The following is a 26,335-nucleotide window of genomic DNA, read 5'->3' as shown; positions in this document are numbered from 1 at the left end:
AAACGCTCTAAACAGTACAAGGAGCCACAAAAACTAAGAATATTATAGCAAAATACTTGGAACACAGCAACAATAGATTTAAACAACTAGTACTAACAAATCCAGGCCATATCAAGTGACTGAACCACAAACTGCTTTTATTTACAAAAATTATGTGTGTTGGGTCAGATTCTTGTGTTTTGTTTGAGCTCCCATGCAAACTTTTCTCAACATTTCGCATCAAAATCCCATTTTGTGGAATACTGATGCGGCCAAGTACTGGAGTTCTACTATATTGGCATATGTGACCTATATTCCAATAAAACTGTTGGGGGAGCGGGGAAGCATATTATAGGTATCCAAGTTACCAAAAAAGGAACAAAACTCTATTTATAGGTGACATAATGCTACATATGCAAAATCCCCAAAATTCAATAAAACAATTGCTAAAGCGAATTGAAAATTATGACAGTGCTATGAAACCAATATACACAAATCAATTGAATTCTTAAATATTACAGAAGAGAACTCAGAAAAGGAAATTAAAAGAACAATACAATTTACAAATAACCTAGATAAAGACATGTACATATACAAATATATTTATATATGAGGATGGGGAAATAGATCTATGTGCACATATTTATAGGTTTAGAATTAAGGTAGCAGAAGGACATTGGTCCTCCACTCAAGTACTCCCTCAATGAAAGAATACTTTCTTCTATTAAACTGGCATTCTGTGGTGCTCACCTTCCCCACACAACCGCTGAAGACAAAGCAGGTGAAAAAGCAAATGTGATGAAGAAAGCTGATGGTGCCCGGCTATCAAAAGATATAGCGTCTGGGGTCTTAAAAGCTTTAGGGGAAACAAGCGGTCATCTAGCTCAGAAGCAACAAAGCCCACATGGAAGAACACACCAACCTGTGCGATCACAAGGTATCGAAGGAATCAGGTATAAGGCATCATCAGAACATAGCTTTTTCCCTATGTCCTTCTGCATTTGTTTAAGCTTACCTCAGCAGATTCATGTTGTACTTGCCCTTTTGTGATTGGCATATTTCACTTAGCATGACTTCCTCCTGTTCTTCTCATGTGGTGATATGTTTCCTGCATTCATCACTGCTTTTTAATAATGTAGTTTTCCATTGTATGTACATACCAGTTTTTTCAATTAATATGTGGGTTGATGGAAATTTGGGTTGTTTCCAACTCCTTGCAATTGTAAACTGTGCCGCAATGAACATTAGAGCACAGATGTCTGGCCTTGGTTTGTTTCTTGCCTCTTCTGGGTATATGCCCAGTAGGGGGATTGCTGGGTCGTACGGTGACTTGATTTCCATCTGTATTAGATATTGCCAGATTGAATTCTATAGTGGCTGTACATACTTACAAGTCCACCAACAGTGGATGAGAGTTCCTGTCTCCCCCAAGCCCCTCCAACACTTGTTGCTTCCTGAGTTTTTTAATGGGGCTACCTTTGAGGGTGTTAGGTGGTACCTCATTGTTGTTTTAATTTGCATTTCTCTTATGGCTAAAGATCGGGAACATTTTCCCGTATGTTTGTTGGCCATTCAGATTTCTGACCTGGTGAAACTTCTGTTCAGGACCTTTGCCCACCTCCTCAGTGGGCAATTAGTTGTTTTTCTTTTGGGAAGCTAGTAGGGTATTGTAGATTTTAGTAACAAGGCCTTTGTCTGATGTGCAATTGCTAACGCTGTTTTCCCAGTCCGTGGACTCTCTTATTACTCTCTTGGTGAATTATTTCAATGCACACAGTTGTTTTATCTTCAGTATATCCCATTTGTCAATTTTTACCTCCTCTGTGTTTGTGCCCTTCCTTATTTCTGATAGCCTACCTATTCCCTGTGCCAAAGTTCTCAAGTTGGTCCCAATTCCCTCATTGATGGTCTTAATAGCTTGGGGTTTAATTTCAAGGTCTGTGATCCACCTTGAGCTGATTCTTGTGCATGGAGTGAAATAAGAGTCTTGCTTCATTTTTTTCTGCAGGTAAATATCCATTTTTTTCCAGCACCACTTGTTAAAGGGGGCATCTGCTTTCCATTGGATCTTTTTTGGGCCCTTATCAAAGATCAGTGGTTTATATGCTGATGATTTTATTTCTGGATTTTCAGTTCTTTTCCATTGGTCTGAGTATCTGTCATTGTACCAATACCATGCGGTTTTGACAACTGTGGTTGTATAGTACATGCTAAAGTCAGGTGAAGCAAGCCCTCCCACTGTGTCCTTCTTTTTTTTAACTACTTTTTCTATTTATTTGAAGCACAGTAAAAAAAATTGGTACACTTTGGAAATTCAGTGGCACAAGGTACACTGCCATAACTTGAGGGACATTATACAGTTTTTTAAAAAAGGAAAAAATTTCTCCTGTTTTAAACACTGCATTACATAATTTTAACCTACCTAAACAGACCATTTACAAATATTAGGTCAATAAATTGCTAACATCCATAAAAAGGTAGCTTTCTTACTAAAATGCAAGAATTTAAGAGGTTGCTATCTAAACAAGAAGACAAAGCAAACTGGACTGAAAGCCTAGATGTCACATCTAAAAGCGGGGCTTTTTGTTTGGGCCTTCGTACAGCTTCTCTCCCTCTACCATAGCCTGCCGGAGTTCCAGGGCCCATGCCTCTAGGACCCTGTCCGCCCACAGGCCCCGCACCTCCCCGCCCAAAGCGCTCAGTACGCATGTCACTTCCCATCATGGAACCACTCATGGTTGCTGGGGGGACTCCAGGATTGGTTTCATACCTATGCCACCTCCACCACCTACAGGTGGACATTTCTGGCCGCCTGAACCATAGGCATCTCCCATATTCATGGCTCCTCCACCACCCATTCTCATATCTCTTTCTCTTGGATCCATGTAGCCCATACGGCTGTAGCTTTCCTCTCTTTGGCGTCTCATTTGTTCTTCCATCTCACGTTGGCGAATCATCATCTCTTCTTCCCTTCTACGGCGTTCTTCCTCTTGCCTCAATTGCATTTCTTTGCGCTTCTGCATTTCTGAATTGTGAAGTTCCTCCGTGCGTCTTAATTAATTCCTCCTGGCGTCTCATTAGATCTTGGCGCAAAAGATTTGCCTGGTGCTCATGATAGGCATCTTCCATTTCACTTTCTAATTTGTCCTTTGCATCTTTCATGTTTTTCTCAACTTGTTCCCTCTGCTGTTCTTCCATTTCGTCCAAGGACTTCCAGCGCTGGGAATATTCATATTCAAAGGTGCCATGCTGGGCAAAGCGAGGCGGTGTTTCTCTCTCCTTTTGATACATTGGGTTCTTTTGTGCAAGCTTTTCAGGAAGACCATCTTCGTCAGCTAGTTGTTCAAGCAGTTCCACAATGACTGGACGAGGAGTTGTGGTCAGTATGAAAACGCCCTCGCTGCATCTTTCAAATGCTTTTCTCGCTGCTGGCTTAGAAGCAAACTCAACAATGCCTTCCCCTGTTGATCTTCCACGGTCATCCACAATTACTGCGGCCCTTTCAATAGGACCAAACTGACTAAAAGCCTCTTCCAACAGTTCACTGGAAACATAAGGTGAAAGATTACGAACTGAGAGGGCAGCAGCATGTGTAACAAAGCGAACTCGAAGCTGTCTACCTCTCATAGGGGTGTCATCAAGCTCAGCTTTTGCAATTTCAACCAATGCCCTAGATTCAAGCTTCATAAAGCCGAATCCTTTGCCTTTGTTGAGAAAAACTTCTCCTGGTTCTCCGTATTTAGCAAACACTCTTTTGAATTCATCCTCCATGATATCAGCGGGCAGATTCCCCACAAACAGCCGACAGCGCTGCGTGTGTTTTTTCTCCCCAGGTCTCCTCAAGAGAGAGGTTGGCTTTAAACCCCTCGGAGTCGGAGATCTTCTCCTCGCTGCGGCCGCCTGGGCCCCTGGTGGTGCTGCTGGTGGTAGGGAATGTGGTGCTAGCGCCCCCCCCCCTCGGCTCACCGGTGCCGCGGTGCGGCCGCTTCGGGTGGCCGCCCGGCCGCCAAGGCCCGGGCCACTGCCAGGCTTCGGCCCGCCGGGCATTTTGCCGCCTTTGGGCCCACCGGGTCCTGGGCCCTGCTTAGGCCCGGGCCGGGGACTCCAGAGGGCGGCGGGCCCCCGGAGCTGAGAGGGGGTGGTCGGGACCACACCCCTGGCTGCGTGGGTGGAGGCGCCCCGGGAGGGCCGGAAGTGACCACCGGCGCCCTGGAGGTCGGAGGAGTGGCAGGCGGCAGGGCCGGAGGCAGGTGGCGTGTTGCCTACCCAGGCCCCGGGCCGGCCCAAGGAACGCCGGCCTTAGACGAGTCCTGTGGCGGTGCCGCCTGCTGCTGCTGCACTTTGTGTGGAGGCGGCGGCGGGATCGGGGGCTTGGGGCCACCCCGGACGGGCCAGGCCCCATAGGTCCGCGGTTCTGGTTGAGGCCCCTGCCGGGCGGCGGTGAACAAAAGTCATGGCGGTCACCGCGGCCCCCGCCTCCTCCGCCACCGCGACTCCGGAACCTGTCCTGCGACATGACCTTAATCAAAGGGCTGTCCAAAGCGAAGAAGGCGTTCAGGGAACGTGGAGGCCACTTTGCTTCGCATAAGATGGCGGATGACACAGGCCTGTGTCCTTCTTCTTGAGGAGTTCTCTGCTAATTCTGGGCTTCTTCCCTCTCCATATGAAGTTGGTAATCAGGTTTTCCATTTCTTTGAAGAAAGATGAGAGTAATTGTATTGGGATTGCATTAACCTTATATAGTGCCTTAGGCAGAACTGACATCTTTACTATATTGTGTCTTCCTATCATGAGAATGGGATATTCTTCCATTTGTGGTGGTCACTCTTGGTTTCTTGTAATAGTGTTCTATACTTTTCTCCATATACATCTTTTGTTCTTTTAGTCAAGTATATCCCTAGATATTTCCATTTGTGTTTGGCTCTTGTGAAGGGTACCACCTTTTTTATCTCCTCTTCTTGGTCTTATCCAATGCGTATACACATCGGATAATAAAACAAGTTTTAATAGTTTTATTAGGGGCTCGTGCAACTCATCACAATCCATACATACATCAATTGTGTAAAGCACATTTGTACATTCATTGCCCTCATCATTCTCAAACATTTGCTGTCCACCTAAGCCCCTGGAATCAGCTCCTCATTTTCCCCTCCCTCCGTGCTGCCTACTCCCTCATGAACCCTTGATAACTTATAAATTATTATTATGTCATATCTTGCCCTGTCCAATGTCTGCCCTCACCCACTCTTCTGTTGTCTGCCCCCGAAGGAGTAGGTCACATGTAGATTCTTGTAATCGGCTCCCCCTTTCCAATTCACCCACCCTCTACCCTCCCAGTATAGCCACTCACACAGCTGGTCCTGAAGGGATCATTTGCCCTGGATTCCCAGTTTCTATCTGTACCAGTGTACATCCTCTGGTCTAGCCAGATTTGTAAGGGAGAATTGGTATCATGATAGTGGGGGAGGAGAAAGCATTTAGGAACTAGAGGAAAGTTGGATGTTTCATTGTTGCTACATTGCATCCTGAGTGGCTCGTCTCCTCCCCGAGACCCTTCTGTAACGGGATGTCCAGTGGCCTACAAATGGGCTTTGGATCTCCACTCTGCACTCGCCCCCTCATTCACTATATTGATTTTTTGTTCTGATGATGCCTGATACCTGACCCCTTCGATAGCTCATGATCACACAGGCTGGTGTGCTTCTTCCATGTGGGCTTTGTTGCTTCTGAGATACATGGCCGCTTGTTTACCTTCAAGCCTTTAAGACCCCAGATGCTATATCTTTTGATACCTGGCACCATTAGCTTTCTTCACATTTGCTTATGCACCCATTTTTCTTCAGTAATCATATCAGGGAGGTGAGCACACAATGAAATGATTTTTTGTTCTTTGATGCATGATAACTGATCCCTTCAGCACCTCGTGATCACACAGGTTGGTGTGCTTCTTCCATGTGGGCTTTGTTGCTTCTGAGCTAGATGGCTGCTTGTTTACCTTCAAGCCTTTAAGCCCCCAGACACTATATCTTTTGATAGTCAAGCACCATCAGCTTTCTTCACCACATTTACTTATTCACCCGCTTGTCTTCAGCAGTTGGGTCAGGAAGGTGAGCAGCATAAAATGCCAATTTAATAGAAAAACTATTCTTGCATTGAGGGAGTACTTGAGTGGAGGCCCAATATCCTTCTGCTACCTTAATCCTAAACCTATAAATATACGCACATAGATCTATTTCCCCATCATCATATATAAATATATTTGCATATGTGCATGCCTTTATTTAGACCTCTATAAATGTCCTTTGCCTCCTAGCTCTTTCCTCTATTTCCTTTGACTTTCCTCTTGTCCCACTATCATGCTCAGTCTTCATTTGGGTCTCAGTAATTCCCCTTGGTTACATTACCCATGATCACGCCCTATCAGGCCTCCTACACCCACCTCAGCACCGATTTGGATCACTTTTTGTTCCCTTGTCCCTCAGTTTGTTAACACGACTACCTTCCGCCCCCGCCCCCACCTTCTCCTCTCCCATGTCCCCCAGAACTATCACTGCTGTTGTTTTCTCCTCCAGATTGTTCATCCAGCCTACCTTATTTAGACAGACCTGCGGAGATAATAACATGCACAAAAACAAGACAGGGAAAAACCAAGCAACAATATACAACAAAACAACAGCAACAAACCAATGACAAAAAAAATACACAAGAAAGAAAAACTTGTAGTTAGTTCAAGGACTCTGTTATCTTCTGCCTAAGCTCCTATATTTCCCTTTGGTGTGTGGACTTTATCTCCTCTGTCACTTCATCCTTTTTCTTTACTTTTACCATCATATCCTGTATGACTCCAAGCAGCATTCTGAAAATTTCTTTCTGTGGCAGATAAATGTCTGTTTCTTCTATGCACATTGTTACATTCAAGACATCTCCTGCCATTGTCTTTTGTTTCTCCTGTCTTATCATTGAGGTCATTGTGGCTGATCGCTGTTTGCGCTGTGTTGTTCATAGGAGCCAGGTGTCATTTTCCAGGGAGTTGAAGAGCTCTGGCTCTCTCTGGGAGACTCATAAGAATGCTTCTTTCAACTGCCTGCAGCTAATTTCACTATGGAATTGACCTACCACTTTATCCTCCTGCGGCTTCACTCTTTTCCTAGTCAACGACTATTCAGTTATTTGGAGAGCAAGACGAATGGCCCTTCGGGGACACTGCTTGGGTTGTTGTGCTGCAAGGGGAGTGCCACAGAAGGCTGGTAGGTTGCCCGCTTTGGTGTAGAGCACCTCAAAGGGTAGGCAGAATTTCTCTGGTCAGGTAGATCGCTGGCGAGGTTGGGCACAGGTTCCCGCAGCAATATGGAACCTTGGCATGTGTTGGCCGAGCTGCCTTAGGCCATGTAAGGCACTATGGCAGGTGGGAGGAATTTCCCTTAGTCACGTGGGACCACAGAGGATTGAGAGGAGTTCCCCCAGACATGCAGGCAAAATGTCCCCCAAAGAAGGTGGGCGGGATTTCCTCAGCCAAAGGTCAAGCACTGAAGAGTGCAGGTGGGCGGAATTTCCCCAGAAGAAGTTGGGCAGGATATCCTCTGGTGGAGGGTGGGTGGGCTTTCTCCAGCCTCAGTTTATGCTGCAGATTTGGGAGCACTCCCATCTGGGTGGAGGGCAGGCATAAATGCCTTAGGCTAAGTGGGGTGGTCTGAAGGTCTGCAGTGCTGTGAGAGAAAAGGGAAGAGGAAAAAAGAAATAGAAAAACAAGTTAAGCCCCCTGAGACTGTGGGAGTGATCGAGAGAAGTGAGGGAAGCAAAGGAACAATATAGATGAGCCCCAATCCCTGACCTTGGGGCTGGAGGGGTTTAATCCCTGCCCCAAGGTGGCAGCAAGCCATGTCTGTGTTGAGATATAACCCCTGTGCCAGCCTTAAGTGACCCTAGCACAGGCCAAGACAGTGGCAGGGCTAAGGGCAAACCCTAGCCAACCTCCACTTGGTAAGCCAAAAGCCCCGAAGCCCACAAAACCTAGTGGATCTGTGCCTACTTATCTTTATGATACGCCTCCTGGGCTGACTTCTGCAGAGTCCCTCTGGTATGTGTTACTCAGTTGCTATCTTCCTGGAAGTCCAGCTCCCTCTTTTTGCAGGCTAGGAAGGTATTGTAAATTTTTTTAATCACTTTATTGGGGCCTCATATAAGTCTTATCAAAATCGATGTGTACATCCATTATGTCAAGCACATTTCTACATTTGTTGCCATCATCATTCTCAAAGCATTTGCTTTCTACTTGAACCCATATCAGCTCCTCATTTCTTCCCCTCCCTGCATGGTCTATCTCCCTCCAGAAACCTTGCTAATTTATAGAGTATTATTTTTTCATGTCTTACACTCTCTGATGTCTCCCTTCACCTACCTTTCTGGTGTCTGTCCCAGAGAGATTGGGTAATAATACATAGATTTTTGTGATCAGTTCCCCCTTTCTACCCCACATTCCCTCCACCCTCCTGGTCTCATCACTCTCACTGCTGGTCCTGAAGGGATCATCTGTCCTGGATTCCATGTGTTTCCAGTTCCTGACTGTACCAGTGTACATTCTCTGGTCCAGGCATATTTGTAAAGTAAAATTGGGATCATGAAAATGAGAGGGGAGGAAGCATTCAAGAACTAGAGGAACATTGTATGTTTCATCATTGCTACCCTGAAACCTGACTAGCTTGTCTCATCCCCACTGTCCTTCTGTAAGGGGATGTCCAGTTCCCTACAGATGGGCTTTGGGTCCCCAATCCGCATTACCCCTCATTCCGAATATGATTTTGCTCTTTTATGCCTGATAACGGATCCCTTCGACACCTCCTGATGATGCAGGCTGGTGTGCTTCTTCCATATGGGCTTGGTTGCTTCTCAGCTAGATGGCCGCTTGTTTACCTTCAAGCCTTTAAGACCCCAGATGCTATATCTTTTGATAGCCAGGCACCATCAGCTTTCTTCACCACATTTGCGTATGCACCTGCTTTGTCTTCAGTGATCATTTTGGGAAGGTGAGCATCATGGAATGCCAGGTTAATAGAACAAAGTGTTCTCCAATTGAGGGAGTACTTGAGTGGAGGCCCAATGTCCATCTGCTACTTTAATACTAAACCTATAAATATTTGCACATAGATCTATTTCCCCACCATCATACATAAATATAATTACATATGTACATGCCTATAATTAAACCTCTGTAAATGCCCTTTGCCTCCTAGTTCTTTCCTCTATTTACTTTTACTTTCCTCTTGTCCCACTGTCATGCTCAGCCATCATATGGTTTCAGTAATTCCTCTTGGTTACATTGCCTTTAATCAAGCCCTACCAGATATCTTACACCCTCCTTGCCACTGATTTTTGATCACTTGTGGTTCCCTTGTCCCTGGATGTGTTAACACCACTTTTTCCCCCCACCTTCTCCTCTCTCATGCCCCTTCTTAACCGTCAGTCCCATTATTTTCTCCTCCAGATTGTTTATCCAGATTTGGGCTATCCTCAAGGGTGTTAGATGGTATCTTGTGGTTGTTTTCATTTGCTTTTCTCGGATGACTAATGATCCAGAGCATTTTCTCATATGCTTATAGACCATTCTGGTCTCCTTCCTTGTGTTCTGGTCTTTTTCCCCCTTCCTCGGGGAGGGTGGGGGGAGTTTAACTGCTTTCCTCTTTTTGCAGCCTAGGAGGGTACTGTAGATTTTAGTAATAAGCCCTTTGTCTGTTGTGTCACTGCTAAAAATCCTCTTTCCGTCTTGGTGAAGTCTTTCAATGCACACAGGTGTTTTATACTCAGGATAGCCCACTTGTTGATTTCAGGTTCACGTGTGTGTGTGTGTGTGTGTGTGTGTGTACTCTTTCCTACTGCAGTTAGCCTATGTACTCCATGAGCCAAGGTTCTTAGGTTTGTCCCAATTATTTTATTGATGGTCCTGATATTTTAGGGTTTTAGTTACAGGTGTGTGATCCACCCTGACTTACTTCTTGTCGATGGGGTGAGGTACACATGTTGCTTAATTTTTCTACAATGGTGGCTATCTATTGCTTCTAGCACCACTTGTTAAAGAAGGCATCTTCCTCCCCCTTGATGTTTTGGGGGCCCTTGTCAAAGATCAGTTGTCTATATGCGGCAGGTTTTCTTTCTGGGTTTTTTGTCCTTTTCCATTGGTATGAGAAACTGTCATTATACCATTACTATTCTCTTTGGACCACTGTGGCTATGTAGTAGGTGGTAAAGTCAGGTAAAGCAAGCCCTCTGACTTTGTTCTTCTTCTTGAGGAGTTCTCTGCTAATTCTGGGCTTTTGTCCTCTCCATATGAAATTGGTGTTCCGCTTTTCCAATTCTTTGAAAAAAGTTGTTGGTATTTGAATTGGGAAAGCATTAAATTTATATAGTGCCTTGGGTAAGATTGACATCGTTACTATATTGAGTCGTCTGATCCATGAGCATGGGATATTCTTCCATTTGTGGAGGTGGCTTTTGGTTTCCTGAAATAGGGTCCAGTAGTTTTCCTTGTATAAGTCTTTTGGGTTTGGGGTTAAATATATCCCTAGATGTTTCAATTTGTTCTGGCTATTGTGAAGGATACTGCTCTCTTGATCTTCTCTTCTGTGCTCTTGTCCGATGTATATAGCAACCCAATAGACTTCTGTCTGTTGATCTCGATCCTGCCACTCTTCAACATTCCTCTACCTCTGTCAGTAACTGTTGTGGAGCTTTGGGGAATTTCAACATATAGAATCATGTTGTCTGAAAATAGGGATAGCTTCACCTCCTCCTCTCCCAGTTGGATATCTTGCATGTCCTGCTGTCTTATGTTGTTAGCTAGCACCTCTAGTACAAGGTTAAATAGAAGTGGAGACAGGGGGCATCCTTGTCTGGTCACCTTTTTCAGTTGGATTGTTTTCGTCTTTTCTCCATTGACTATTATGTTGGCTGTTGGCTTTTCATAGATACCTTGTATTAGCCTGAGAAATTTTCCTTCCAATACTATCTTCTTGAGTGTTTTAATAAGGAACGGGTGCTAGATGTTGAAAATGCTTCTTTTTTTGCATCAATCAATATTATCATGTGATTCTTATCATTTTTCTTCTCAATGTGGTATATAATGATAAATTTTCAGATGTTAAACCATCCCTGCATCCCTGGCATGAATCGTACCTGATCGTAGTGGATGATATGTTTTATGTACACTTTTGTATTCTGTTGGCCAATATCTTGTTAAGTATTTTTGCATCTGTGTTCATTAAAGGTCTCAGCCTACAGTTCTTTATTCTTGTGGGATCCTTTCCCTGTTTGTGTATCAAAGATATACTGGCTTTGTAGAATTAGTTTGGGAGTTTGCAATCCTTTTCTATGCTATGGAATAGTTAGTGGAGGATCAGTAGCAACTCTTCCCTGAATGCTTGGTAAAATTCTCCTGTGAAACTGTATGCCCCAGGAACATTGTTTGTTGATGATTTTTTTGATAACCATATTTATTCCTTCTTTTATTATGGATCTGTTGATGTTCTTGACCTCTATCTGGGATAGAGGGATTGTTTTTTCCAAGTATTTGTCCATGTCTTCCATGTTGTTGAATTCATTAGAATACAAGCTTTCAGAGAACTTTGTGATTATCCTAATTTCGTTGGAGTCTGTGATTACCCCTGTTTCACCTGTCCATTGATGTTTGCTCCTTCCTTTCCTTGCTGAGGCTTGCCAGCAGTCTGTCAATTCCATTGATCCTTTCAAAGAGCCAGCTTTGTAAAAAATTATTTAATCATTTTATTGGGGGGTCCTGAAAATCTGATCACAATCCATACATACATCCGTCGTGTCAAGCACATTTGAACATTTGTTCCCATCAAAACATTTGCTTTCTACTTGACATCTTGGTATCAGCTCATTATATTTTACCCTCCCTCCCTGATCCCTCATGAACACTTGATCATTTATAAATTATTATTATTTTATCATATTTTATATTGTATGACTTCTCCCTTCACCCACTTTCCTGTTGTCCATCCCCCAGGGAGGAGATTATCTGTAGATCCTTGCAATCAGTTCCCCTTTTCCACCCGACCCTCCCTCTACCCCCTGGTATCGCCATTCTCAGCACTGGCCCTGAAGGGACCATCTGTCTTGGATTCCCTGTGTTTCCAGTTCCTATCTGTATCAGTGTAAATCCTCTGGTCTAGCCAGATTTTCAAGGTAGAATTGGGATCATGATAGTGGGGTGGGAGAAAGCATTTAGGAACTAGAGGAAAGTTTCATCGTTGCTACACCTCACCCTGACTGGTTCATCTTCTCCCCATGACCCTTCTGTAATGGGATGTCCAGTTGCCTACAGATGGGTCTTGGGTTCTCATTCTGCACTCCCTCTCATTCACAATGATTTGATTTTTTGCTCTTTGATGCATGATACCTGATCACTTCAACACCTCATGATCTTACAGGCGGATGTGCTTCTTCCATGTGGGCTTTGTTGATTCTGAGCTAGATGGTTGCTTGTTTACATTCAAACCTTTAAGACTCAAGACGCTATATCTTTTGATAGCCGGGCACCATTAGCTTTCTTCACCACTTTTGTTTATTCATCCATTTGTCTTCAATGATCGTATCAGGGAGATGAGCACACAATGGTATGATTTTTTGTTCTTTGATGTCTGATACCTGATCCCTTAGGCACCTTGTGATCACACAGGCCGGTGTGCTTCTTCCATGTGGCTTTTGTTGCTTCTCAACTAGATGGCCATTTATTTACCTTCAAGCCCTGAAGACCCCAGATGCTATATCTTTTGATAGCCGGACACCATCATCTTTCTTCACCACATTTGCTTATGCACCCATGTGTCCTCAGCAATCCTTTAGGAAAGGTGAGCACACAATGATATGATGTTTTGTTCTCAAAGAACCTGCTTTTTGTTGCATCATTTTTCAATGTTCTTTTTGTCTTTCCACTGGTTTAACTATGCCCTGATTTTCATTATTTCTTTTCTTATTGGAGAGATTGTTCTGTTGACTCTGTTCTAGTTGCTGGATGTTTTCTGATAGCGTATCAGTCATAAGTCTCACTTCTTTTGTTATGTATGCACTTGTTGCTATCAAGCTTCCTCTGATAACTGCTTTTGCAGTATCCCTGAGGTTTTGATACATTGTATTCTCATTCTCACTAGTTTCCAGAAACTTCCTAAGCTCCTTTCTAGTCTGGACCAATACCCATTTGTGTCACAGAAGATCGTTATTCATCCTCTTATTGTTTACCTTTGTTTTTCTGGTCGTCCTTTTGTTGATCTCCAGCTTTATGGTGTGGTGATCCGAAGAGGGCGTCTGAGTAATCACTGCTTAAAGTTATTTAGGCTAGACTTATGCCAAAGTATGTGGCCTATTTTTGAATGAGAGTCATGTGCACTTGAAATAATGTGAATATTTTTCCATTGGGATGGAAGGCTCCATAAATGTCTGTCAGGTACAGGTGACTAAGAGTAGTTTTTAGGTCGGTAGCCTCCTTGCTGAGCTTCTTTCCCAGTGATCTCTCTTTCTCTGATCAAGGTGTGTTAAAGTCACCTATTATAAACCTTGATTCTGTGGTTTCTTTTTTCATTTTTTTCAATAGTCTGAAAAATTTTGAAGATCTCTCATTAAGTTTCGTTGGCTTGAAATAATTTCCCCTAGGCTTTTATTCTTAGTCAATATTTGTCTGCAAGCATAAGATGTGTTTCTTGTAGGCAACATGTTGATGGGTTATGTTTTATATGAGCCAGATTGCTAGCCTTTGTCTTTTAATGGATGAATTGAGCCCATTGACATTCCATTATTAACACGATCTGTGGATTCATTGCTGTCAACTCATACCTTTATTGTTGGGTGTTTTCACATCTCCATTCACATAATTGTGCTGTGTTTGTGTGTGGGGCTTCATTCTGGCCTTCTATTCCCTCTGAGGCCATGCTGTCTTGGTAATTGTTCTCTGTTCATAGGCTTCTGGCTGGGGTTGGGCTTATATGGTGGTCTCCTGATTGTGCTTAATGGATGTTGCTCTTCTGACCATAGTGAGTTGGCAAGGATTTTCCACAGGGGTTGGGTGTATTACAGTGTATTCTTTGAGTGTTTCTTTATCCAGGAGACTCTTACCTCACCAGCTATCTTAATCAATGGTTTGGCGTGGGCAGACGTTTCTTTCTTTCAGCTTTCAGAGGTGTTACTCCACTTTCTCATTCTTTTCATGGATTCTGCTGATAGGTCTGAGCATATTCTTACCTGAGCACCATTGTATGTGCCCACCTCATTTTCTCTTGCTGCACTTAATATTTTCTCTTCTTCCTCAAAGGTGGATATTTTGACTATAATGTGCCTTGGTGAGTTCTTCCTGGGGTTTAGCCTAATTGGTGTCCTCTCTGCTTCCTGTATGGGTGTCTGTTTCACATTCATTAAGTTGGGGGAGTTTGCTTCCAGAAATTCCCTCACTAACTACGTTGTTGACTCCTTCATTGTGTCTTGTTTCGGAAGACCAATTATTTGAATGTTGTGCCTCTTAATAGCAACAGTCATGGATTTCAGATTTTCTTCTTCCTCTTTGATTATCTTGCTTGACTATTTTTCCCATTTGATGAAGTCTGGCTGATTGTCCTCTAGATCACTGGCATGATTCTCTGCCTCTACTAATCTGTTTGAGAGATCCCTTATCTTGTATTTTGCCTTGGTTACCACCTCCATAAGCTCTTGTATTTCCCTTTGGTGCGTGGACTTCATTCCCACTATCATGGACTTATTTCCTCTATCATTGCATTCTTATTCTGCATTCTGTCCCTCATCTCCTGTATTAATCAGAGCAGCCTTCTGAAAATGTCTTTTTGTAGCAGCTCACATCTGATTCGTTTTTGAGTGTCATTATCTCCAGTGTTGCTCTTGTTTTCTTGTTGAGGGTGTTGGAGTATGCTGCTGTCTGCATGCCATTTTGGAAGAGCTGGGTGCCATACTTGTGGGCAACCAAGGGGCCCTGGGCTCTTTCTCTCTATTTCAAGGATTGCCGGTGGCCTACTATGGTGGTGGGTTGGCTTCTTTGTAGGAAGTATGTCACAGCAACTCAGTGGCCATTGGGGTGGGGTGTCCTCAGCGTCTTGGGTGAGACTGGTAGCTATAGGTGTACCCGTGGACCAAGCTGGGGATGGCTTGTAACTTGTCTTGTATGGTCTTGTTTGGGCTGTCAGGCCACAATTCCAGCCTTTGAAAGAGTAGAGTCTGTTGGCCTATCCCATTTTTTGTTATGATAAAAACCCTATGCTATGCAGTGGAGATTAGCTCTGGCTACGTTGTTCTGTTAATATATGCTAAAGGACAGATTTCTTCAGGCTTACCTTCAAGACTACACATAGGATCACAGCCTGGAATTGAAAGATTTTTTTTAAAGATTTTTTTACCAAGAAAAAATATTTCCCCTTTTTATATTGGGCTTGTGTGGGCCCTGGTATCGCGGCTGTGCCACCTTGTCCCCGGGGGGAGGAAAGAAGGAAAATAAAAGGAACTAGAGGAACGAACTAGAAGCCAAAGGGCATTTATAGAGGTTTAAATACAGGCATGTATATATGTAAATATATTTATATATGCCATTTGGGAAATAGATCTAGGTGCGTGTATGTATAAGTTTAGTATTAAGGTAGCAGATGGACATTGGACCTCCACTCAAGTGCTTACTCAATGCAAGAACACTTTGTTCTATTAACCTGGAATTCCATGATGGTTACCTTCCCGACGCGATCACTGAAAACAAATGCATATATAAGCAAATATGGTGAAAAACGTTGATGATGCCTGGCTATCAGAAGATATAGCGTCTGGCGTCTTAAAAGCTTTAAGATAAGCAAGCAACCATCTAGCTCAGAAGCACCAAAACCCACATGAAAGTAGCACACCAGCCTGTGTGATCACGAGAGGTCAATGGGCTCAGATATCAAGCATCAATGAACAAAAAATCATATCATTGTGAATGAGGGGGAGTGCAGAGTGGGGACCCAAGGCCCATCTGTAGGCAACTGGAAATCCCCATATGGAAGGGTTGCAGGGAAGAGATGAGCAGTAAGTGCAGGGTAGCAACAATAAACATAAAACTTTCCTCCAGTCCTTAAATGCTTCCTCCCTCCGCAATATCATGATACCAATTCTACCTTACAAATCTGGCTAGACCAGAGGATGTACATTGGTACAGATAGGAACTGGAAACACAGGAATCTAGGACAGAAGAACCCTTCAGGACCAGTGGTGAAAGTGGCAATACTGGGAGGGTGCAAGGATGGTGGGGTAGGAATGGAAATCAATTACATAATCAATACTTAGAGGAATAATCACATAAAGATCTGCATATAATCCCCTCCCTGGGGGACAGACAACAGAAAAGTGGGTGAAGGGAGACATTGGGCAATATAAGACATGACAAAATAATAATAACGTAAAAATTATCAAGTGTTCATGATGGACGGGAACAAATGAGGAGCTGATACCAAGGGCTCAAGTAGAAGGCAAATGATTTGAAAATGATGATGGCAACAAATGTACAAATGTGCTTGACACAATGGATGGATGCATGGATTGTGATGTGTTGTATGAGCCCCCAACAAAATGATTTTTTTAAAGAAAAACATATATTTGGTTACAATCCTGTGTTAAGTAGGTTTATTATACCAACTTTTCTCATAGAAACATGTGGGATTAATCAAGTCACTATTCGATTGGAGGGCAAAGAGATAAATGTCTCTGCAAGGCCCACCCTCCTCTCTTGCTATCTGGTGATTGTAACTGCATGCACCTGTTTTAGCTAGTTCTCTGACTCAACTTGTGGGCTACACTACCTGTGGGACAGTCACCCTGTGTATCTTGTGGCTAGAGCTTAAGGTTCCTCTGAGATCTGCTTCGCCACACTGCTGGTGTGCATGTTGCTTGAGCTTGAGGCTGGTGGATCCTGTTGTCTTGCATTGCTTGAGTTTGATATTCCATCTTGGCTAGCTTCATTATGCTCCTGAGCTGCTGACAGGTGGTGGCTCACCCTGCTGTTTGCTTCCTGTGGGCGGACTCTGCCTGCATTGCCCGATGGAAGACTCAGCTGTCTGCGTCCTTGACTTTTGACCCAGTAACCCTCATGAGTTGAAGGACTTCCAGTATATTACCTGTTCCACAGAAGTGAGTTGAACTGAGCACTCTCTAGTGCTGTGTGGATTAATTAGATGTTATATTTCTTCTCACTGAATGTGTGTGTATATATTCATAAGTGTCCTGGTTTTCTTTCTCTAGAGAACCCTGTCTAACACAAACCCCTCCATGGGGCACTACTGTGGGGGAAGCAGCTTAGGTGGGGGCCACTGGCTACACAGCAGAAAGCCAGCCTCGGAGGACGGACGACATGCTCAGCGAAAGTCGTCTCAGTCCTGCTATGAAGATACTGCGAGAGTTGGTCCCCTGGTCACCACTGATCCCCATCATTACCAGACCCCTTTGTTCCCTGCAGCAAGCTAGGCCTTACATCTGTCTGCATGAGGACGTGGCTGAGAGTCCTCCATCCTTCTGTCTGCTCTAAAAGGCTCCAGTCAGAATGTATCACTCAACCTCTGCTTTTTAAAAAATCATTTAAAATAATTTAATCTGTTGTTCATGGAGGTCTAGACAAAGACATGTACATGCAAATATATATAAGAGGATGGGGAAATAGATCTATGTGTCTATATTTATAGGTCAAGTATTAAGGTGGCGGAAGGACCTTGGGCCTCTACTCAAACACTCCCTCAATGCATGAATACCTTCTTTTATTAAATTGGAACTCTATGATGCTCACTCTCCCGACACAACTGCTGGAGCCAAAGTGGGTGAACAAGTAAATGTGGTGAAGAAAGCTGATGGTGCCCGGCTATCAAAAGAGATAGTAACTGGGGTCTTAAAGGCTTGAAGATAAACAAGCGGCCATCTAGCTCAGAAGAAACAAAGTCCACATGGAAGAACACACCAGCCTGTGTGATCGAGTGGTCCCAAAGGGATCAGTTACCAGGCATCAAAGAACAAAAAAATCATATCATTGACTGCACACCTCCATGATAGGATCGCTGAAGAAAAATGGGTGCATAAGCAAATGTGGTGAAGAAAGCTGATGGTGCCTGGCTATCAAAAGAGATAGTGTCTGGGGTCTTAAAGGCTTGAAGGTGAACAAGCGGCCATCAAGCTCAGAAGCAAAAAAGCCCACATGGAAGAAGCACACCGGCCAGTGCGATCACGAGGTGCCAAGGGACCAGGTATAAGGCATCATGCAAAAAAAACCAACAATGATATAAGTGTGTGTATGTATGTGTATATGTGTGTATATGTATGTATGTGTATATATATACCATATTAAATGAAGGGGGAAGTGCAGCGTGTAGACCCAAGGCCCAAGTGTCGGCCAATGGAGATCCCCTCATAGAGGCGTTTAGGAGAGGAGATGGGTTAATTAGGGTGCGAGGTAGTACCGATGAAGAACACAGCTTTCCCCCAGATCCTGGATGCTTCCTCCCCCAAACTACCATGATCCGAATTCTACCTTGCAGGCCTGGATAGGACAGAGGCTGTACACTGGTACATATGAGGGCTGGAGGTACAGGGAATCCAGGGTGGATGATACCTTCAGGACCAAGAGTGTGAGGGACGATGCTGGGAGAGTGGAGGGTGAGTGGGTTGGAAAGGGGGAACTGATTACAAGGATCCACATGTGACCTCTTCCCTGGGAGAGGGACAGCAGAGAAGGGGGGAAGGGAGACTCCGGATAGGGCAAGATATGACAAAATAACGAGGTATAAATTACCAAGGGCACATGAGGGAGGGGGGAAAGGGGAGGGAGGGGGAAAAAATGAGAACCTGATGCAAGGGGCTTAAGTGGAGAGCAAATGCCTTGAGAATGATTGGGGCAGGGAATGTATGGATGTGCTTTATACAATTGATGTATGTATATGTATGGATGGTGATAAGAGTTGTATGAGTCCCTAATAAAATGTAAAAAAAGAAAAGAGGAGAAAAAAATGATTAAGGCAAAGACTGTACAGATGTGCTTTATACAATTGATGTATGTATATGTATGAACTGTGATAAGAATTGTATGAGCCCCTAATAAATTGTTAAAATTAAAAATAATAATAATAATAATTTTATATGCTGAAGTATAGATAGCGCACACGCGTGCACACATACAACCTGTTGTGCACAATACAATTCCATGGTTTTATCTACATTTTGGATGGGTGCGGCCCACAAGACCAGCGATTAAAACCCACCAGAATCTCTAAGAAAGTAAGATGAGGCTTTGTGCTCCCTTAAAGACTAAAAGCCTCAGAAAACCCCGGGTAGCAGTTATGTTCTGTTACTGGGCAATAATACTTCACAATCAACTGAAGGGGATGGGGGTGGGGGTTGGGAATGGGGGGGGGGGTTGTGAGGTAACCCCACAGCAGTGGAATTACCAGGCAAGACAAAACAAAACAGAATTACAGTACTAGGGCACGATGTCCCTTCATTGAGTGACCAGCACTCTTCCCTGGACCCCAGCACTCACCACAGCTTCTATCCCCAGCTCGCCCTCATCCTGCAGGTGATCTACAAGAGGTGATCAGGTGAGCATCAGGGGCCATAAAGATCAATGAATGGCCTATTCAAAGGCAGGAGGACAAACATGGAAACTTTCTGGCCTGGCTTCTTGGCAAAAGCCTCAACCCCAGGGAACCTCCTGTGCATAATTGGGGCTGGTGCAGGTGCTGCCCCCTGAACCCCTGCTCCCCCTCTAAGGAGACACAGTGGAAACAAGAAAGAAAACACTAAAGAACCCGATGCCAGCGCGGGCTTCTGTCTCTGCCAGGAAAAGCTGAGCACTTAAGTAATAATAATAAAATAATATGGACGACTGTGAATGAAGGGCTTCCAGTACAGGAGCGCACACGCCCAGCTCCTGATGTCTGAGACTGTGGTCCTCAGCCTGGGTTGAACCTGGAACTGAACTCACCTCTTGGGTCAACTTTCAGTCAAGCGATAGACAGGCCTATAATGTGGAACTATCAAGTGGAGGTGGTGTCCTAGCTCCTTAGCACAGCCAACCACATGAGCCCAGTGGTCAATGTGTGCCCATGGGGGAAACTCAGAAACAGAACTGGGGAAGGGCAGGGAGAGGAAGGGAACCAGAGAGTGGGTGGGACCTCTGTCCAGGTCACCCATGACAAGTATATGAACTCTTGAGTAGAAAATCCATTTGCTCTGTAAACTTTCCCTCACATTACCATAAAGAATTTTTAAACAAAAGAAAGTAGGGGCAGAGGAAATGAGAGGCAGATCCTGCGTCAGCATTACAATGAAAGGGGTTGGGGCCTTGTGGGCCCCCTGAATGGGCTCAGGAACCCATGGGGGCCTTGGAACACAAGTTTAGGATCACACTTTGTGTAGCAAGCACTGCTGTATTGTCCCTCAGCCTAGAGTATCACCTAATCCTCTCCACTCAGCTAATATCCCCTGATTCTTTCACAGGGCACCTCCTCCAGGCAGACTTCCCTGAAGCACGCCCCCATCCTGGATCTCATGTAGACAGTGCTGACTGTGTCTGCTTCTCCAGCCCTCTCCCAAGGGGCAGCTAGCTCCCAGGAAACCTGTCCCCCTGTGGGACCGCATCTTGGAATTATTTGCAGAGTGAATGAGGGGGAGGGGAGTGACACCACCCCCACAGCCTGTTCAGATTCAGGTCAGAGCTGAGCTTACCCAGCCAAGACTGGCTGGATGGGCCCCAACTCTCCCCAGATTCCCACCTCTGAGTTCACTCACCAGACTCAGAGACCCAAGAATCACACGTGGCCTTGTTCCAAAGAAGTTTATTGATCAGCAGATGAGGCCTCCAGGGGCAGTGAGTCCAGGACCATCTGCCCACTGCAGAGCACCTCAGCTGGGCTCGACTCTGCCCAGGGGACCGGGAGCTCTCACCGACCAGGTGGCTCATCACCTTATGGCTCAGGAGTTTTCAGCACCTTTCGGCTCAAGTAACTCCCCCCAATAGAATCCCAGGCCGGTGATACCCAGGAAGTTGCACTGTCCAAACACGCCCCTGAGCACCTTGTTCTCATGGTCGGGGGAGGACGAGAATGCTTGGCCTTGATTGTTCCCGAACGTGAACACCCGATCCTCGTTTGTGTGCAGGTTCAGGGACCGTAGGAAGATCCTGTAGGTGCCAGAGGCCACGATGATATGCTCATCCTTTCGCAAGATAAACTCATGGCAGCTGCCCGTGTTAGAGATGCCGTTTTGCATGCTCCAGGAGGTTCCGAATCTCAGTTGGATACTGTGGGAGAGGGAAGACTTCAAGGACCCAGACCCGGGGGGGGTGGGATCCTGGGGCCCTCTACAGCCACCTCACTGGTCTACTTCCTCGCGTCCCATCAGCCTGTACACTCACTGGTTCTTTGAGGGTTGGGAGACCCTGCCCCACTTCATCCTCCCTGGATTTCACGCTCCCAACCCCCCAGCCACCTGTCTCCAATCAAGATACCGAGAGACCACCCCAAATTCTGGAGAACTGCCCTCTGCACACGTCTAGTGATTTCGTTTCCAATCAGTGTTCTACTCTGATCTTCTCCATCTTTCCCAGACTAGACAGGTAGCCACCTGATCTCCTCTATCAGGGATTCAGGGACTGACAGGTTGCGTTTTGATTTTAGTTGAGTTTGGGTCAAAAGGAGACAATCAGGGGAAGCAACCACCTAACCCTTTTTAAAGGAACCCTGGTGGCACAGTGGTTAAGTGCTTGCCATCTAACCAACAGGTCAGTGGTTCGAACCCAGCAGCAGCTCAGAGAGAGTAAGAGGAGACTGTCTGCCTCCATGAAGAGTTACAGTCCCAGAACCCCAAAGGGGCAGTTCTACTCATTCACAGGGTGACTACAAGCTCTACTCTCTCATAGGGTGACTCTCTCATGGTGGTGAGTTTGGTTTTACGGTTGGTCTGCTCCCATCGAGATGAACAGCCCTGGAAGCCACAAGGGGCCGTGTGACTCTGTCCTGCAGGGTCCCTCTGAGTCCAAGTCCAAGAAACAGCAGTGGTCGTTGGCTTTCTTCTTCTTTAGATCAACCCAGGACACAACTGCAGGACTTGACAGAGAGGCAGGGCGACTGTGGCTGGGGAGCTGGGGAGAAGCTATCGGGGCAATGGGAAAAACTGAAGGGGATGGGGGGCCACTCTATGACTCCAACGACAAACTGGCCCCAGAAGTCTCTAAGAACCAGACACAGAGCTGGGAATGGAAGCTGAGAGTTCCCTCCCCTCAACTCTGCCAGACTGTGGGGTGAGTTGGAACACTGACAGGACTCCCGGGACTGACTCCTACTCACCTTTTAAACAGCCCGAGGATTCCTATACAGACTCGAATGCCTGTAATTTCCTCTTCGTCTCCAGCAGAAGAACTGAAATAACTACCTCCTCTCCAGCCATACATTTCTGGGTGGACAGGAAAAGCCACACAGGGCATGTCTCTGTCCACACCAATGGAAGCCTCCCTCCCAGTGCCAACATTTAATCTGTGGCCAGAGCAGGGATGGCAGCCACCTGGAGAGTGCACTGCAAAGGAGTCCACTTACCACTGGCCCAGCAGCAGGAGGTCCCCAGAAGGGCGAGAGTCAGCCACAGCAGCATGGTGTGCACAGTAAGTCTCAAGGTTTCTGGAGAAAAGAGGAGGCTAGGAGTGGACGTACTGATCTGGGTTTCTCTGACTCCCAAACTCCACTGGGCCCCCCTTGGGAGCGAGCACCTCTTACCTGCCTGGCGAGTCTTGTGCCCAGGTGTCCTTATTGTGTCTGAGTGCCTTACACAAGCCTTTATACCCTCTAGCTCCAAGGAGCCACATCCAGAAGGAAGGAGTGAGGGACAAGGGGACAGGAAGGTGTTGGGCGTGCCAGTACGTGCCCCACAGCCTGAACAAACAGACTGGAGCAGTGACTATCCTGCCATTGCTGCCTCAGTCAGGCAGGTGTCAATCCTCAGGGGTGGCAGCACAGATGTACACGGGTCCCCTCTCCCTGTGGCTCTGGGTTCTGTGTCTTTCCAGGCTTCCAGCTCAGGCCGTCCTCCATCCAGGGATTCTCCAGCCTCTGGTGGAGCTCCCACTGCTCTCCAAGAGCAGGTTTGAGAGGAAGTCAGCTCACCCGTCGGTCACATGGATTTTGATAAGAGCCTTGGTGTGAGGTGGTATCTCATTGTTGTTTAAATTTGTATTTTTATTATAGTTAATAAACTCAAGCATTTTTTCTTGATTGTTGGCTATGTGAAAATACATATTTTGTAAATTATCTATTCATGCCTCGGGCCTTTTAAAAATTGGATTTGTGTTTTTCTTATGTGTGTTATGGTTTTTGATAGATTATGAAATTATCGTTGTCTGATATATCATTGCTGAATATTTTTTTTCTCAATGGTGGCTTCTCTTTTTACTCGGTAGATGAAGTGTTTCAATTACCTAAAGGTTAAAGTTTTAGAAGATGCTCCTCCTTTATTTAGTCTTCTGTAGTGTGGATTTTTCCTTATGTTTGGTGCGTATTTATCCCTTGAATTAGGGTCGTTATGTTGTCCCTATTTTTTCAGTTGGTGATCTTTATAATTCTAGAGTTTGTATTCGGGTCTTTTATACATCTTGAGTTCATATTTGTACATGGAGTGCGGGATGGGTCCTGTTTCTTTCTTTGGCAAGTGGGCATCCAAATTCTCCCGGCACCATCCTTTGAAAGTGCTATCTCTTCCCACTTCGTGTGTTTCAGTCCTTTGTAAGCAATCCAGTGTCTGCAGGTGCTTGGTTGCACTTCTGGCTTCTCTGGCCTGATTCCTTGATCTGCATACATATTGTTTAACCAATACCAAGCTTCCTCATTACTGTGATTATATAAAAGATTTTGAAATAGAGTAGTCAAATAACTCCTACTTTGTTTGTATGGGTTTTTTAATCGTTTTATAGGGGCTCATCCAACTCTTATCACAATCCATACGTACATCATTTGTGTAAAGCACGTCTGCACATTCATTGCCCTCATTGTTCCCAAACATTTGCTCTCCACTTAGGCCACTGGCATCAGCTCCTCATTGTTTCCCTTCCCTCCCCGCTGCCTCCCCTCATGAACCCTTGATAACTTACAAATTATTATTTTGTCATATCTTGTCCTGTCAGACGTCCCCCTTCACCCACTTTTCTGTTGTCCATCCCCCAGGGAGGAGGTCACATGTAGATCCTTGTAATCAGTTCCCCATTTCCAACCCATCCTTGCTCCACCCTCCCAGTATCGCCACTCACACCACTGGTCCTAAAGAGATCATCGACCCTGGATTCCCTGTGTTTCCAGTTCCTATCTGTACCAGTGTCCATCCTCTGGTCTAGCCAGACTTGCAAGGTAGAATTGGGATCATGATAGTGGTGGGGGGAGGAAGCATTTAGGAACTAGAGGAAAGTTGTCTTTTTCATCATTGCTACATTGCACCCTGTCTGGCTCGTCTCCTCCCCTAGAACCCTCTACAAGGGGATCTCCAGTGGCCTACAAATAGGCCTTGGGTCTCCACTCCGCACCGCACCCCCTCATTCACTATGGAAAGATTTTTTGTTCTGATGATGCCTGATACCTGATCACTTCAACACCTCGTGATCGCACAGGCTGAGGTGCTTCTTCCGTGGGCTTTGTTGCTTCTGAGCTAGATGGCCACTTGTTTACCTTCAAGCCTTTAAGACCCCAGATGCTATACCTTTTGATAGCCAAGCACCATCAGCTTTCTTCACCACATTTGCTTATGCACCTGCTTTGTCTTCAGTGGTTGTGTCGGGAAGGTGAGCATCATAGAATGCCAATTTAATAGAAGAAAGTATTCTTGTATTGAGAGAGTACTTGAGTGGAGGCCCAATGTCCTTCTTCTACCTTAATACTAAACCTATAAATATACACACATAGATCTATTTCCCCATCCTCATATATAAATGCACTTGCATATATACATGTCTTTATCAAGACCTCTATAATTGCCCTTTGCCTCCCAGCTCTTTTCTCTATTTCCTTTGACTTTCCTCCTGTCCCACTATCATGCTCAGTCCCCACCAAGTTTTCAGCAATTCCTCTTGGTTACATTACCCTTGGTCATGCCCTACCAGGCCTCCCACACCCTCCTCACCACCGATTTGGATCACTTCTTGTTCCCTTTTCCCTGGGTTTGTTAACACCACTTCCTTTCTCCCTACCTCCCCCTCTCCCATTTCCCCCCAGAACTGTCGGTCCCGTTGTTCTCTCCTCCAGATTGTTCATCCAGCCTATCTTATTTAGACAGACCTGCGGAGCTAATAACATGCACAAAAACAAGACAGAGCAAAACCAAGCAACAACATACAACAAAACAATGATAAAATAAATATAGCATACAGGAAAGAAAAGCTTGTAGTTAGCTCAAGGATGGTTTCTTGGCCTTTAGGAGTATTTTCCAGTCCACTCTGTTGGGGCACCATGCCCTGGCCCCAAAGTCTACCTTCAACATTCCCTGGGGACCTCGCTGCTCCATTCCCTTGCTGTTCTGCTCCATCCCCTTAGTGTTTTGCCTCAGTGTGGCTGGATCAGATTGGGCGCATTACCCACACTGTCCTCTGTAGGGCTGTGGGTCAGTGTGGGCATCATGTCTCATAGTGGAGCTATCCATGTGGTCTTCTCTGTGGACTGGCTGCTCTAATTGGGGTCATCGTCCTCAAGGTCTGGTATTTTTTATGTTTTAACAGTTTTGTTTATCCTAGGTTTCTTTCCTCTCTGTGTAAATTTGATTATTTATGTTTCCATTTCTTTGAAGAATTGTGCTAGAATCTGTATAAGTGTTGTATTGAATTTATAGAGTGTTTTTGGTAATATAAGCATTTTTACTATATTAATCTTCCTATCCACGAATATGGGACAGGATTGCATTTATGTAAGTCTCTTTTGGTTTCTTGGAAAGGTGCTTTATACTTTTCTTAAGACTTTTGTTTCTCTGGTTGGATCTATTTATTCTTAGGAACCTTATATTTGGGGTTATTGTGAGGTGCCTTCAAGTTGGTACCAACTCACATTGACCTGATGGACAACAGAACAAGACACTGTGGTCCTCCACCATCCTCACAATTGTTCTCACATTTGAGTCCATTTGTGCAGCCTCTGTCTCAACCCATTTTGTCAAGGACCTTCCTCTTTCTCACTGCTCCTCTAGTTTACCAAGCATGACGTCCTTCTCCAGGAACCAGTCTCTCCTGACAGCATGTCTAAAGTGCACCATTCTTGCCTCTAAGGAGTATTCTGGCTGTATTTCTCCCAAGACAATTTTGTTTCTTCTTTTGATAGTCCACGGA

General features: G+C 45.1%; 1 pseudogene; it reads right to left on the bottom strand.

Moving 5' to 3' along the window:
* Positions 1–2,247: 2,247 nt before the first annotated feature.
* Positions 2,248–21,258, bottom strand: LOC142422842 (splicing factor, proline- and glutamine-rich-like; annotated as a pseudogene).
* Between the last annotated feature and the right edge of the window lie 5,077 nt (positions 21,259–26,335).

This window comes from Tenrec ecaudatus, chromosome 12 (assembly GCF_050624435.1).
Source record: "Tenrec ecaudatus isolate mTenEca1 chromosome 12, mTenEca1.hap1, whole genome shotgun sequence".
Classification (NCBI taxonomy): domain Eukaryota; kingdom Metazoa; phylum Chordata; class Mammalia; order Afrosoricida; family Tenrecidae; genus Tenrec; species Tenrec ecaudatus.
The sequence above is the reverse complement of the archived record's forward strand: the minus strand, read 5'-3'. Positions and strand labels throughout refer to the sequence as shown.